Source organism: Pristiophorus japonicus, chromosome 9, assembly GCF_044704955.1.
Source record: "Pristiophorus japonicus isolate sPriJap1 chromosome 9, sPriJap1.hap1, whole genome shotgun sequence".
Taxonomy (NCBI): Eukaryota; Metazoa; Chordata; class Chondrichthyes; family Pristiophoridae; genus Pristiophorus; species Pristiophorus japonicus.
In genome coordinates this window covers 159519828-159531830 of record NC_091985.1, presented here as the reverse complement: position 1 = coordinate 159531830, position 12003 = coordinate 159519828, and positions in this window count along the sequence as shown.

Here is a 12003-nt window from a genome sequence, read left to right as displayed (position 1 = left end):
ACATCTGACCACAATGTGCAGAAAGCCCATAGCGAGGCTAGTTTACGAGGCAGAGGAACCAGACGAGGGGTCTGAAAGGCAGGTTGATGCTTGGGGCAAAGCCATGGACACTGAAGTCCAGCAGGTTCATGTGGCAGACATCCACAGCTCATATACCAAAAAGCCATCTATGATGATGGAAGTCCTATTAAATGGCATCCCGGTACGCATGGAGCTGGACACAGGAGCCAGCCAGTTACTTATGAGTGCCCAACAATTTGAAAAACTATGGCCACTCAAAGCTAACAGGCCCAAACTGGAACGCATTGACACGCAGTTATGGACATACACCAGAGAGATCATCTCAGTACTAGGCAGTGCAAACTTGGTGGTCACATACAATGGATCGGAGAACCGGCTGCCACTCTGGATTGTCCCGGGGAAGGGTGCCACGCTCTTGGGAAGGAGCTGGTTAGCCGAGATGAACTGGAAATGGGGAGATGTGCACGCCATTTCATCTGTGGAGCGAAGTTCATGCTCACAGGTCCTGCAGAAATTCAAGTCACTTTTTCAACCAGGTGTCGGGACTTTTAAGGGCACCAAAGTAGTGATACGCATCACCCCGGACGCCAGACCAGTGCACCACAAAGCCAGAGCCATGCCGTATGTGATGCGTGAGAGAATTGAGAGTGAGTTGGACAGGCTGCTAAGAGAGGTCATTTGTGGCGACTACAAGGCCACCATCAACCGAGTGTCACTACAGGACCAATACCCGCTTCCGAGAGCAGAGGATCTTTTTACCACGCTGGCAGGTGGCAAGCTATTCACCAAGTTGGACCTCACTTCAGCCTACATGACTCAGGAACTGGCTGAAGAATCCAAGCTACTGACCACCATCACCACGCACAAGGGGCTATTTGTTTACAACAAGTGTCCGTTTGGCATTCGTTCATCGGCCGCTATCTTCCAGAGGAACACGGAAAGCTTGCTTAAATCCATCCCTGGAACAATTGTATTCCAAGATGACATTCTAATCACGGGTCAAGACACCGAGGAACACCTCCACAACCTGGAGGAGGTGCTACGCCGACTGGACCGGGTAGGCTTGCGACTAAAGAAGTCCAAGTGTGTGTTTTTGGCCCCAGAGATCGAATGTTTGGGCAGGAAGGTTGCCGCAGACGGGATCCGGCCTACCGAATCCAAAACGGAGGCGATCCGTCATGTGCCCAGGCCCGGCAACACATCGGAGTTGCGGTCATTCCTGGGACTCTTGAACTACTTCGGGAACTTTCTGCCGAACTTAAGCACATTGCTGGAGCCGCTACACGTGCTCCTGCGTAAGGGTTGTGAATGGTTTTGGGGGGGACTGTCAAGAACGGGCTTTCAATCAGGCGCGGAACCTGCTTTATTCTAACAAGCTGTTGACCTTGTACAACCCCTGTAAGAAATTGGTTTTAACGTGTGATGCATCATCCTATGGGGTTGGGTGTGTGTTGCAGCAGAGTAATGACGAGGGCCAACTCCAACCTTGGCTTATGCCTCCAGGTCGCTCTCCCAAGCAGAAAGGGGATGTGGGATGGTTGAAAAGGAAGCACTCGCATGTGTCTACGGGGTGAAAAAGATGCATCAGTACCTTTTTGGCAGAAGGTTCGAGTTAGAAACGGACCACAAGCCGTTAACATCCCTGTTGTCCGACAGCAAGGCTGTCAATGCCAATGCGTCAGCTCGCATACAGCGATGGGCCCTCACGCTGGCTGCGTATGACTACAACATACGACACCGGCCAGGCACCGAAAATTGTGCTGATGCGCTCAACAGGCTCCCACTGGCAACCACCGAGGGTTCGTCGGAACAAAGCGTGGAGATGATCATGGCCATTGAGGCTTTCGACACCGCAGGCTCCCCCACCACAGCCCGCCAAATCAAAATCTGGACCAACAGAGACCCCCTCCTATCCTTGATTAAGAAATGTGTCCTGACTGGGGATTGGGCGCGCGCACATGGAGCATGCCCTGACGAGCTCTCCATCCAAGCCGACTGCCTACTATGGGGCAGCCGGGTAGTCATGCCCCAGAAAGGAAGGGAAACATTCATCAGGGAACTCCACAGTGAGCACCTAGGCATTGTGCTAATGAAGGCCACTGCCTGATCACATGTATGGTGGCCGGGAATTGATTCAGACCTGGAACACTGTGTTCGCAGGTGCACGACGTGTGCCCAGCTGGGAAATGCCCCAGGGAGGCCCCATTCAGCCCGTGGTCCTGGCCCACCAAGCCATGGTCATGCATTCACGAAGACTACGCGGGCCTGTTCATGGGAAAAATGTTCCTGATTGTTGTCGATGCATACTCGAAATGGATCGAGTGCATCATATTGAATTCGTGCACGACATCCACCACCGTGGAGAGTCTGCGTACGGTCTTTGCGACCCACAGCTTGCTGGACATCCTGGTTAGCGACAGTGGCCCGTGTTTCACTAGCTATGAATTCCAGGAGTTTATGTCGGGTAATGGTATCAAACACGTCAGGACAGCACCGTTCAAGCCGGCTTCCAATGGCCAGGCGGAATGTGTGGTTCAAATCATAAAACAGGGCATGGTCCGGGTTCAAGGGCCCTCCCTTCAGTACCACCTATTGCGCCTCCTGCTGGCCTATAGATCCCGCCTGCATTTGCTCACGGGAGTCCCGACCGCGGAACTACTCATGAAACGCACGCTTAAAACGCGGCTGTCCCTCATTCATCTAGCCCTGTCAAACATTGTTGAGGGCAAGCGCCAGTCCCAAATCGAGTGCCATAATCGCATCTCAGTGGGGAGATGCATAGAAATCGATGACCCGGTATTCATTCTCAATCACGCTTTGGGACCCAAGTGGCTTGAGGGTACTGTAATTGGCAAAGAGGGGAATAAGGTCATAGTGGTCAGACTTAACAATGGTCAGAAATGCCGCAAACATCTGGACCAAGTAAAGAAAAGGTTCAGCAAGGACACTGAGGAACCTGAGGAAGATCACGAGATGTTACCGACACCACTGCCAGTGAACGAGCAACAAGGACATTCACCAGCATGCACAGTCCCTGCGGTCAGCCCGGACAGACCGGAATCACCACAGGTGACAAAGACGCATGCCAAGGCCTAACCACCAGAGCCCCAACTGCGGCGCTCCACGAGAGAGCGTCAACCGCCTGAAAGACTCAATCTTTGACCCAAAGATGTTGGGGGGAGGTGATGTCATGTTTGTAACCTTCACATAACTGTAACCTTTATGTAACAACACTGTACACTGTATACACCTGAGAAATGCACACCTTGACCACAGGGGGTGAACTTGTGGGAGACACTCCTCACCTGGTCATCCAGGTATATAAAGGGAGGTCCCACGCAGGGTCAGCACTTCTTGGTCCTGGGAATAAAGGTTCAGGTCACGTAATGACCTTGTCCGCAGTACATGCCTCGTGTGATTCTATAGTAAGGTGTAAGGACACTACATCAGTCTCCTCCTGTCCTCGACAGCCTGCAGGAGGGCCTCCAGCTCGGCCTCAGTAAAGCGGCTTGCCCTCCTTGGTCTACTAGCACCAGCCATCCTGCAACTCAACTCCTTCCCTCCTCGGGGCCTAGTTGCAAACCCGAGCCTTTAAGAAGGCCAGGGAGCAGCTGGCTCATTATCTCCACATTAGCAGCATACTGAATTTCTCCATGATGATCCCGCTAAAATCAAGACACCCACACCTCTGCAAACCGGCGATTCCAGCCGCTCCTTAGTGCAGGACACCATTTTTTATTGCTGAATTCCGATTGGGGGGGCCTACCTCAAAAATTTTGGCAGTGATGGCTCCAAAAAGTCGGGAGATGCACCAGCTTTGTGACTGATCTGAATTTTGGCCCCTACGTGTTATTGTTCACCGACCAATTCGAGCAGATCAAAAGGAATGCATTCTCCATTACTGCTACAAATGATACACTGAGGATGCTGTGAGGTAGAACTCTGTGTGAGAAATCATAGGGACCTCTAATGGTCATGGCAAACCTATACCCTGGTTGTACAGTTCTGCTGAGGGCAGAATTATAAAGACAAAATTTAATTTCTGCTTTTCGAAAAATGTGCAACTTAATTGAACCAGGCCCATCAAATTAAAACATCGAGAATGCACGGATCAAATAGTCTTTTCTTAAGCAGTAATTACTACATATACCGAATATATTGAAGTTTAGGGGGCAGAGTGAAAAAAGAATCAAATTTTAATAACATTTAATTGCTTAGTTGAAATGAATATATTAATATTAAATTATTCAAACAATTGAAGCATACTTGAAGGAGGACGCATGAATCTGACAATTCGGAGAGATAGACAAGAAGGGAAAGGAGGTGGGGTAGCTCTGTTAATAAAGGATGATATCAGGGCAGTTGTGAGAGACGATATTGGCTCGCATGAACAAAATGTTGAACCATTGTGGGTGGAGATTAGAGATAGTAAGGGGAAAAAGTCACTGGTGGGCGTAGTTTATAGGCCCCCAAATAATAACTTCACGGTGGGACGGACAATAATCAAGGGAATAATGGAGGCATGTGAAAAAGGAACGGCAGTAATCATGGGGGATTTTAACCTGCATATCGATTGGTCAAATCAAATTGCACGGGGTAGCCTGGAGGAGGAATTCATAGAATGCATACGGGATTGTTCCTTAGAGCAGTATGTTACAGAACCTACAAGGGAGCAAGCTATCTTGGATCTGGTCCAGTGTAAGGAGACAGGAATAATAAACAATCTCCTAGTAAAAGATCCTCTCGGAATGAGTGATCACAGAATGGTTGAATTTGTAATACAGATTGAGGGTGAGGAAGTAGTGTCTCAAACGAGCGTACTATGCTTAAACAAAGGGGACTACAGTGGGATGAGGGCAGAGTTGGCTAAAGTAGACTGGGAACACAGACTAAACGGTGGCACAATTGAGGAACAGTGGAGGATTTTTAAGGAGCTCTTTCATAGTGCTCAACAAAAATATATTCCAGTGAAAAAGAAGGGCGGTAAGAAAAGGGATAACCAGCCGTGGATAACCAAGGAAATAAAGGAGAGCATCAAATTAAAAACCAATGCGTATAAGGTGGCCAAGGTTAGTGGGAAACTAGAAGATTGGGAAAATTTTAAACGACAGCAAAGAATGACGAAGAAAGCAATAAAGAAAGGAAAGATAGATTACGAAAGTAAACTTGCGCAAAACATAAAAACAGATAGTAAAAGCTTTTACCGATATATAAAACGGAAGAGAGTGACTAAAGTAAATGTTGGTCCCTTAGAAGATGAGAAGGGGGATTTAATAATGGGAAATATGGAAATGGCTGAGACCTTAAACAATTATTTTGCTTTGGTCTTCACAGTGGAAGACACAAAAACCATGCCAAAAATTGCTGGTCACGGGAATGTGGGAAGGGAGGACCTTGAGACAATCACTATCACTAGGTGGGTAGTGCTGGACAGGCTAATGGGACTCAAGGTAGACAAGTCCCCTGGTCCTGATGAAATGCATCCCAGGGTATTAAAAGAGATGGTGGAAGTTATAGCAGATGCATTCGTTATAATCTACCAAAATTCTCTGGACTCTGGGGAGGTACCAGTGGATTGCAGAGCAGCTAATGTAACGCCTCTGTTTAAAAAAAGGGGGCAGACAAAAGGCAGGTAACTATAGGCCGGTTAGTTTAACATCTGTGGTGGGGAAAATGCTTGAAGCTATCATTAAGGAAGAAATAGAGGGACATCTAGATAGGAATAGTGCAATCAAGCAGACGCAACATGGATTCATGAAGGGGAAATCATGTTTAACTAATTTACTGGAATTCTTTGAGGATATAACGCGCATGGTGGATAGAGGTGTACCGATGGATGTAGTGTATTTAGATTTCCAAAAGGCATTCGATAAGGTGCCACACAAAAGGTTACTGCAGAAGATAAAGGTACGCAGAGTCAGAGGAAATGTATTAGCATGGATCGAGAATTGCCTGGCTAACAAAAAGCAGAGAGTCGGGATAAATGGGTCCTTTTCGGGTTGGAAATCGGTGGTTAGTGGTGTGCCACAGGGATCGGTGCTGGGACCACAACTGTTTACAATATACATAGATGACCTGGAAGAGGGGACAGAGTGTAGTGTAACAAAATTTGCAGATGACACAAAGATTAGTGGGAAAGCGGGTTGTGTAGAGGACACAGAGAGGCTGCAAAGAGATTTAGATAGGTTAAGCAAATGGGCTAAGGTTTGGCAGATGGAATACAATGTCGGAAAATGTGAGGTCATCCACCTTGGAGAAAAAAACAGTAAAAGGGAATATTATTTGAATGCGGTGAAATTACAACATGCTGCGGTGCAGAGGGACCTGGGGGTCCTTGTGCATGAATCCCAAAACGTTAGTTTGCAGGTGCAGCAGGTAATCAGGAAGGCGAATGGAATGTTGGTCTTCATTGCGAGAGGGATGGAGTACAAAAGCAGGGAGGTCCTGCTGCAACTGTACAGGGTATTGGTGAGGCCGCACCTGGAGTACTGCGTGCAGTTTTGGTCACCTTACTTAAGAAAGGATATACTAGCTTTGGAGGGGGTACAGAGACGATTCACTAGGCTGATTCCAGAGATGAGGGGGTTACCTTATGATGATAGATTGAGTAGACTGGGTCTTTACTCGTTGGAGTTCAGAAGGATGAGGGGTGATCTTATAGAAACATTTAAAATAATGAAAGGGATAGACAAGATAGAGGCAGAGAGGTTGTTTCCACTGGTCGGGGAGACTAGAACTAGGGGGCACAGCCTCAAAATACGTGGGAGCCAATTTAAAACCGAGTTGAGAAGGAATTTCTTCTCCCAGAGGGTTGTGAATCTGTGGAATTCTCTGCCCAGGGATAGATAGATTTTTAACCAATAAGGGAATTAAGGGTTACGGGGAGCGGGCAGGTAAGTGGAGCTGAGTCCACAGCCAGATCAGCCATGATCTTTTTGAATGGCGGAGCAGGCTCGAGGGGCTAGATGGCCTACTCCTGTTCCTAATTCTTATGTTCTTATGTTCTTATGTTCTTATATATTGTAATCAGTATAATACAAAGCCTTAAGAGGCTTGTAGTAAGTTCTATTTGGGCAGTACAATTAAACCGATAAACAACTCAACATGGAAGAAATATTGCAATACATGGTGCTGCACCGCCAGAGCTGCTGCACTGTCAGAGGTGCTGCACCGCCAGATAAACCGATCAACAACTCAATAGGGAAGAAGTATTGCCATACATGGTGCTGCACTGCCAAAGGTGCCATCTATCAGATGAGACATTAAAACAACCGACCTTCTCAGGTGAACGTAAAACATCCCATGGCACTATTTCAAACTCTCCTGCTTCCTGCCCAATATTTGTTCCTCCACCAACATCACTACAAAACAGATAATCAGCTCATTTTCGCATTGCTTTTGGTGGGGGCTTGCTGTGCGCAAAATGCCTGCTGCATTTCTGACATTTCAAAAGTGGCTATACTTCACAAAGTACTTAATTGGATGTAAAGTGCTTTGGAACGGGGAAGGTGCTATATAAATGCAAGTCGTGGAATTTAAACCCCCCAAGGACAGATGGGAAGGTAAAAAAATGTTACATTTTCAAATCCAACCCCAGCTCGCCCACTTCTGCTTTTAATGGCGGCGGGTTGGGGGAACGGGTGACCAACCCCTGCATTTCTATTTTTAACTCATGGAGGCTGGTAAACCCAGCAGGTAAAAGGAGGCGAGGAGGCCCAGTTCCGTGAAGTAAGTGCCTTTATTGCACGCCTGGTGTGTCAGGAGGAGAAGGAGTATTTACCCCAAGACCAACCGACTAAACTCCAAGTGATCGGATCCCCGTGATTTGCCCAAACCCCATCCCGATGTCCGCTCCCCCCGGCGATGTCAGACGTACCTGATATTCACTCCCCGGCTCCCTTCCTGCCTATCAATCAGGCTGGCTGTCAGACGGGAAACCTGTCAGAAACATTTAAAAGATACCCAGTGCTTAATTTCTGCAGGACATGCAGCAAACCCATACTTCCAGGCAGGGAGGGATTAAGGCTATCTCGGGCCCTGGGCAGTACACCGGCCATGGGCCCTTTGCTCCCATTCACATCCTGCAGTAAATGACATTAGTGAGCAAAGTCACAGGGCACTATTCTGAGTATGCATCAGGTCAAGGTCAGGTCAGGTCTATGTCTCAGGTTATGTTCTCATTCATACTATGACGACACTCATTTAATATTTTATTATGTTTCCAAACAATCAAACCGATACCTTGATGAAACCCTGTATAAACAGTGAACCATAACGCTTTAATATTAAAAAATCCTTACATTTTGAAACTAAATCAACAATGACAGCAATTTAGAACAAGACAGCGCAATTTTTTTGGACGACCATCATTTGTCATTTGCATTCCATTTTCTCTACAGAGGCCACTACAAGTATAACGTTACATTGGGCTTTTCCTAGATTTTTGAAGGCTAAACTCGTCAATGATTTTCGAGAAGTCAAGTCCTCTAAGTACTTTGCTCTTGGTGCTCATGATTGAAAGACTATTAAGTCGATCTTGTCCCATTCGGTTCCTGACCTCATCCTTGACGCGTTTTAGTTTCGAGAAGGATCGCTCACCACTGCAATTTGATACCATCATCGACAGATAGATCCAAAGAGCTATTTCAATGTTAAAAAAGGTTTGGGTGAGGACGTGTGTATGGAGGAATTGGTACATTCTCAGCTCTGCTGACTTAGTTTATTTGACACAAATTGAGGTTTGAAGCTCTGTTGAGGATGCCACCAAGCTAGAAATCTAGATGAGTTCACTTTCAATCATAGCTTCCAGATCTTTGGGATAGGAGCAGGTAAGGTTTGCTGCGGCTCGCTTGATCTCATGAGTCGAGAGAGCAGCTAGCTTGGACAGGAATCCAAACTTACAGTTGATTTCCTTGTATGCTTCAAGGCACTGTTTCAAGGTACTGATTAGTTGATCAATGATGACAATTAACACTTCAGTTTTGAGTTTCTCCTTGGGTGACAGCAGAGTGTTTTCAGCATCTCCATCATCATAGTGGTGCCTGCATACCCGAACACGTCTCGGAGCTGAATTGTACTCGTTGTGGCCACACAGTTTAATCCCTAGGTCTTTGAAGTCCTCAAACTCTGTCTGCTGGGTCTTGACAAAATCGACCAGAGACTTGAGTAAGGACACCACATTCAGATTCAAGCCAGTCTCTTGAAGTGAGAGATTGGTCAGGTGAAAGCGCTTCAAGACTGTGTTCCAAGTAACAATGAGAATAGCTGAATCCAGGTCGCCCAGTTTGTCACGGATCGACTGAGCTTCATTTCGGCATTCAACAATCTGTTCCACGTCAGTTGCCAGGGATTCCAACACTTCCATATGGGAGTGTAACCTTTGGGCAGGGCTGACACTGCTTCATACCTTGCTGACCATCGAGTAGCAGAAAGCTATTTGACGACAGACAGCCCTAAAGGCTTTAGCTTTCATAAAGCAGTTGCCAACGATACGTCGTCGATGCAGAGAGAAAAGTGTACAACTTTGGTACAATGTCAAACAATCTGATGATCACCGGGCTGCATTCAGCACTGTTTTTCCCCACAAGGTTGAGTGAGTGCGCTGCGCATGGTATAAACGTTGCATATGGGCATTGCTCTTTGATGATAGTTTGGACACCAATGTATTTCTCACATATATTTGAGGCATTATCATCAGATTGTCCGCGACACTTTTGTATGTTGATCCGTTCTCATCCAGAAAGTCCAGTATTATTTCAACTATTTATTGTCCAGTATGTCCGATTATCAGCAAGAACTTTAGGAACCTTTCCTCAAGACCAGTCGGTAGAACATAGCAGACGCCAATTGTCAGCTGATCTGAGCGTGTGACATCTGGCGTTGAATCAACAGATATTGAATAGAACTTCACTGATTTCAATTCCTGGATAATCGTCTCAAGTACTTTGCCATCATCAGACTAATCAGTGCTTCACAAGTAGTGGAAGACAAGTATGAAGTATGCCCAACATCTCCTTTGCCAAAGTTCTTCTATTAAACTTCATTTTTTCTCCCCATAAGTGGCGGGGGGGGGGGACATGGAGTGGGGGTGGGGGGGGAGCGGGGATGGGGGCGGTTGCATTTTCTGGCAGCTTTCCAGGAGGCCTGCATTGTTTGTGGGTCAGTAAATAATTTCACCCCTCAACAAAACCATACCCATTTTCTGTCAATACTCGACTCAAGAACTGAACCCAAAAAGTCGTTGTTGTTCAACATACGCAAAAAACGTACGACTCGTCGTGACATTCACATCCACTTCCCTTGAAGCAGCTCTCAGTAATTAGCTGTTATTCCATTTATTGATACAGGTCAATAGTATAATTCCATCTACCTAAACCAGAAACCAAACATAACCGCAATACCTTTGTGGTACCTTGTGTGCTGGTAGATTCACTCTGTATTATATATCATCATCATAGGCAGTCCCTTGGATTGGAGGTTACTTGCTTCCACGCCAAAAAAGGATGAGTTCACAGGTGTTTCAATGAAGGACCCGAACTACATGTTGAAGGGTGGAAGATGCCTGTGTGTGGATTTTTTTTAACGTGTGGTGACCGTTGCACACCAGCCACCACACGGGCTTGATAGAGCTAGGTCTTGGTCCAATAGCAAGGATTAACCAGGACGAGCCTCAGAGTTGGATCGGCCCAGATAATCAACGGGTGAGGCACAGAGGAATAACTAAACCTAATGATGAGACTGTACTGGACCTGTTCCAAAATTAGATGCTTGTACAATTACTTTTCAAAAACCCTTTAATAAATGAGCGGACACCACAGGATTCACTAGTGCAAACTACATTTGCAGTCATGCATCTCTCAGCCTTTGCAACACATCAGGGAATATAGACATTTCAGTTACTCGCTTACTATATGGAGAAATAGATGCACTGAGCCAGCATTGTATGTTCCAGGATATGTATTATCGAAGAATAATCTCATGTAGTTATTCAGCCTTCATGAATTATACGATGCGAGTTGATCATATGTTTTTACCAATCAATCAATGGGTGCACTTCATTGTAATGATTGAGGGTGATCTGTGATAAAATCTATTTTATCTGCATTCATGTCATCAACAAATACAAAATCGGCAAACATCCGGGGACAGCTAATATTTCTGGCAACTGTTGGGATCGCTCCGTACTCCCCCGTTCCCCGTTCCCCTACACTGTGAGTAGGACACTGAGGCCACCTTTGACCTCCTGCTGATATTGAGGGGCCTGGACATAGTGGATAGTAAGGGTCTATTTCCATTCATGGAGGGGTCAATAATGAGGGGACATAGCTTTAAGGTGGTTGGTGGACGGTTTAGAGGTGATTTGAGGTGGGGGGGCTTCTTTATGCAGAGGATGTGGGGATCTGGAACTCGCTGCCTGGAAGAGTGGTCAATGCAGAAACCCTCACCACTTTTAAGAGATGGTTGGATGGTTACGGACCTAGAGCTGGTAATTGGGATTAGACTGGATGACCTTTTGTTGGACGGAGCAGATATAATGGTAAGTACTGCAGGGAATAGAATACGGCCAGGGTGATCTCCGGGACTAGTTTCGATCGCCTGCATGGGTCGGAGAGGAATTTTCCCAGATTTTTTTCTCCCTAAATCGGCCTGGGTTTTTATCTGGTTTTTGCCTCTCCCAGGAGATGACATGGCTCCGGTTGGGGTGGAGTGTAGAATGTTTTAGTATAAGGGGTGTCGCAGTTGTGGTGAGGCGGATTGGTTGGGCTGGGTGCTCTTTGCCTTTCCGTTATTGTTCATAGGTTTATATGTAACCTTTAGGCTCTTTGTCGGCCGGCACCGACATGATGGCTGAAATGGCCTCCTTCTGCGCTGTAAATTTCGATGTTTCTATGTTTCTATTAGGGCTGTAAAGAGCGCGTTACACTGGAAAATCACCGCCATCATAGAAATATAGAAACATAGAAAATAGGTGCAGGAATAGGC